Source organism: Nicotiana sylvestris, chromosome 12, assembly GCF_000393655.2.
Source record: "Nicotiana sylvestris chromosome 12, ASM39365v2, whole genome shotgun sequence".
Classification (NCBI taxonomy): domain Eukaryota; kingdom Viridiplantae; phylum Streptophyta; class Magnoliopsida; order Solanales; family Solanaceae; genus Nicotiana; species Nicotiana sylvestris.
In genome coordinates this window covers 3,996,854-4,001,099 of record NC_091068.1, presented here as the reverse complement: position 1 = coordinate 4,001,099, position 4,246 = coordinate 3,996,854, and the positions used below count along the sequence as shown (strand labels likewise).

At 37.1% G+C, this 4,246-nt stretch overlaps 1 long non-coding RNA gene across 1 annotated transcript; it reads right to left on the bottom strand.

Moving 5' to 3' along the window:
• Positions 1-375: 375 nt before the first annotated feature.
• On the bottom strand, positions 376-3,954 carry LOC104225905 (uncharacterized). Its single transcript, XR_710692.2, has 3 exons — positions 3,558-3,954; positions 1,446-1,514; positions 376-630 (listed from the first exon to the last, which is right to left on the bottom strand). It is a non-coding gene; the product is annotated as an uncharacterized lncRNA (long non-coding RNA).
• Positions 3,955-4,246: the final 292 nt, after the last annotated feature.

Sequence of the window (4,246 nt, the reverse complement as noted above, 5' to 3'; positions counted from 1 at the left end):
TCTCTAAATTTTTGGGTCAAACAGTCTCAACTTTTCATTGTAATTTAAAACTACTCTCAGATTTTAACTTTGTTATGGATCAACGGCAAATATAAATTTTTTTCCTAATGTCGAGAGAGAGCAAAAATTTAATGAGAGGTAAAATTGCTCTATTTGGATAATGCATGTTTAAATTTTTACCATTTTCCTATTATTCTATTTCGAACGATTGCAAGTTGTGACCTTTATAAAACCTAGTTAGGAAGCTACACACGACTTGATATTACCTTTTATTGTCAAGACCCCAAATTCTTCCTCCCTGAACTATCGTGACGGTACCTAATTTCTACGACTAGGTAAGCCTAATATTGCGGAAATAAAATAAAAATACGAAGATAACGGCTAACAGATAATAAACATAAAAGATGTCGTTCGGCATATACAATAATCACTTTTTCAAAACCCGGAATATCGTAAGTCACAAGCTACTTAAGAGTCTTAACTGTTCTATACATCATTTCAACAGAAAGAAGGAAAAAATGAACACGGGGGATAGAGGGGGACTCCTAAGTCTGCGGACGCGAGCAGATGTACCTTGAAGTCTCCTGAAGCAGCAACCACGCAACTAGACTCAAGGTTGATAGCTAGTACCTGGATATTCACACGAAAACATGTGCAGGAAAGGGCATGAGTACACCACAACGGTACAAGTAAGTGCCAAGCCTAACCTCGATCGAGTAATGACAAGATTAGGTAGGGCCTTACTGAAAAATATATAACAAAATAAGGCAGAAATGAAATATCATTGTAAAATAAAGACTAAAATTAAACATGAATGAAACCGTAGAAGTCAAAAGCTCGGTACCCAGAAAATAACAACAGGGAATTTTCCAAGATATCGTCCCGTAGTCCCAAAAGTAAATGCAGTATAGGGGGATCTCCCGAATACCGCTCCGTAGTCCCAAAGTAAATATGCGGTGCAGAGGATTTCTCGGAATACAGTTTCGTAGTCCCAAAGTAAATATGCAGTACAAGGGAATCTCCCGGAATACCGTTCCGTAATCCCAAAGTAAATATGCAATACAAGGGGATCTTCCGGAATACCGTTCCATAGTCCCAAAGTAAATATGCAGCTCAAACAATAGAAATACAACTACAGCATGAAACCCCTACAATTTAGACTAAGTACAAGTCGAGGAAGAAGCAGAAAATTCACTAAGCATGCTTCACAAAGATCAGACAAACAATTAAAACACATAGACATGTTGTTCTAAACTAAACATAATAATTAGATATGTTAGTGTAGCTCAGTTAAAGGAAAACAAACATTTTATTTAATGAAAACAGAGTTTTTCCAACAAATAGCTCGTGTACGCACTTGTCACCTCACGTACACGGCGCTCATATATCAAACAGTACCAAATCTTAAGGGAAGTTCCCTACACAAGGTTAGGCAAGCCACTTACCTCAAACCAAGCTCAATCAATCAGTCATAGTGCCTTTCCCACGAATATCCTGCTCCGAGTGGCCCAAATCTAGCCAAAACAATTACACAACGTAAATATAGCTACCAGAAACTAATATAGCTAATGAAATCAAAGCTAAAGCAAGAAATTAGAAAAATGACCAATAAGCCTCCCCGGGCCCACGTCTCGAAATCGGGTAAAAGTCACAAAATATGAATACCTATTTACTCACGAGTCCAACCATACCAAAATTAGCCAATTCCGATCACAACTCGACCTTCAAATCCTCAATTTGTGGTTTATGAAGTTTCTACAACTTTTTTCCAAATTTCCATCTCAAAGTACTAATTAAATGACGAAATCAATGATATATTCATGTATATTAACCGAATCCGAATTAGAATTACTTAGGCCGATGAATTTCTTGAAAACCCATGAAAAAATCATCTCAAACCGAGCTCACAAGGTCCAAAAATGAAATAACAACCTAAGCCTCGGTTATATAGTACATTCTCTGAACTTACCATGTGTGGTCCGCACAATTCCAAGTGCGGCCGCACTCTCTTGGTGATTGCACTATCTGGCTTTAGTATTTTGGCCATAACTTTCTCTACAGATGTTCAAATTATGATTTCTTTACCTTTCTGAAAACTAGACACGAAGGCTACACTTTTCCTTTTGGAATCATTTCAATATACCTTGTAGATAAAATGATATAAGCTTCCGAAGTCGCACTAGCGAATCTGAGAGTTCCTGGGTGTGGCCGCACACAAAACTGAACGGCCCGCACACTCCTCTGCGGCCTGAAGTGCGGCCGCACACAAAATTGTGTAGTCCGTAATTCTGAATCCTGAACCAAAAATTCTGAGTTCTTATCCCCAACAGAGTCGCCAGAGCTGTCACACCTCCTTTTTCCCGAAGGGATAGGGAATTTTTCCAATTTAAGTGACATTATTCGAAATGAGAGTATTCTTTATTTCAGAGTCACGCTTGGAATAATTATATGGTGTCCCAAGTCATCGGTTTATTTTAAATCCCAAATCGAGGAAATTTGACTCTGTTTAAAAAGTTCGCGAACACAGAAAACCGGATAAGGAATTCTGTTAACCCGAGAGAAGGTATTAGGCATTCCCGAGTTCCGTGATTCCAGCACGGTCGCTCAACTATCAATAATTGGCCTAATTATCGAATTTATTACGTGTTTTAAACCTATTGTGCATTGTTAACTTTATAACCAGTTTAATATATTTATTGAGTTATTTCTTGAACAAGTCACGATTGTCACACATTTGTTGTTTTGATACACATTGCAAACCGCATCACATGAAATGCACCCGCGATTTACAACATATTTATTTTTGTTATTGTTCGAAGTTATGGTCGGGTCACATGAAATGCACACCCGAATTGGGATTTACGTATCGTAACCATGCCACAGGAACCGTACTCATAGCCACGATGATTTATTATTAAACGCACCTAAAGCGAACTACGATGTTCATAATTATTTATTTCCTAAGTTTGGGATTGTTGTGATGGGCTCAAGAATTATGAAAATTATTTGGGAAAAAGAAAAGCAATGGGTGTTTGTAAATTGTCAAACACCTTGCGGACATCGTTATTCTAGAAATTGTAACACATTAAACAGCTCAAGTTCTAGTCAAATTGATCGATGTAATCAAAATGGAATACATGAATAGATGAACACATTCAAATGGATGAATCCGGACCATTATGTGAACATTAGGAGATATAATTATTGCAAATTTTATCATTGACTCACTAAACAAAACATGAAATCAGAACTTTTACAACCACACCACCCAACCACTGGTACATGATCAAATCTAGAATTACACACAAATTGATTACTGAAGCTCTAAAAAATCTAAATTAATATGAAGATTTTATCACATGCCATCCCACATGATGAGTTTCAACGAAGTTTTGACTAGCTCATGGTCCAAACAGATTGAACACTAAAAATAACAACTTCAGAAAAGCATAGAGGCAAGGCACCCAAATTTAACAGAATTTATTCAGTCATGTTCAGTTAATATCAGAGAAACAGTCACGTGGATCAAGACAGGAGTGTAAGGATTCTGTATGTACCTCAAATGCAGAAAAATAGAGTGACAAAGCCAAACAAAGGCACAGAGAAGAAGCAGGAACAACAACAATCAGCAACTTCTTATGCCCACACAGCTCGATAACCCCAGAACATACGCAGCAACTAAACAAAAATCGGAAACAACTTTCAATTTCCTTCTCTCTTTTTCTTTTTTTGTTTTTTGCTTTGATTTCCGGAGCATCTGTTTTCCGATCTGAAAATTTATTTGTTTTTTTTTTAATTCGTAGCTCTGATTTGTTCTTCTACTGTGTGTGAGTGAGATGAAATGGGCATTTGGGAGAAGGTCTTCAGGCGTTCTCCTTGAAGATCAGAGATAGCGTCGTTTTTGGTTTATCTCTGGGGGAGAGGGATCTTCTGATTTAGGTGTCTAATGTGTCTATATATTAGAGTGTAGGAGGTTGGATTTTAATAAAGGGGAATGGGTATTTGGGTAGTGGGCTGGGATGATATGGGCTTAGATAATGGAATTTTTACATTCCTATATCATATAAAATCTATATTACACTCAATGTTTAAGGTTTGATATAATTACATTTAGTATACCTAATTATCAATTATATACCATAAGGTTTTTTAACTGTACATTGATTGTACCTTATATCACTCCTACATTTATGGTACCGTATATTCCTTCAAATCCCCCCCCCCACGTTTCTCTCTCCCAACCCCA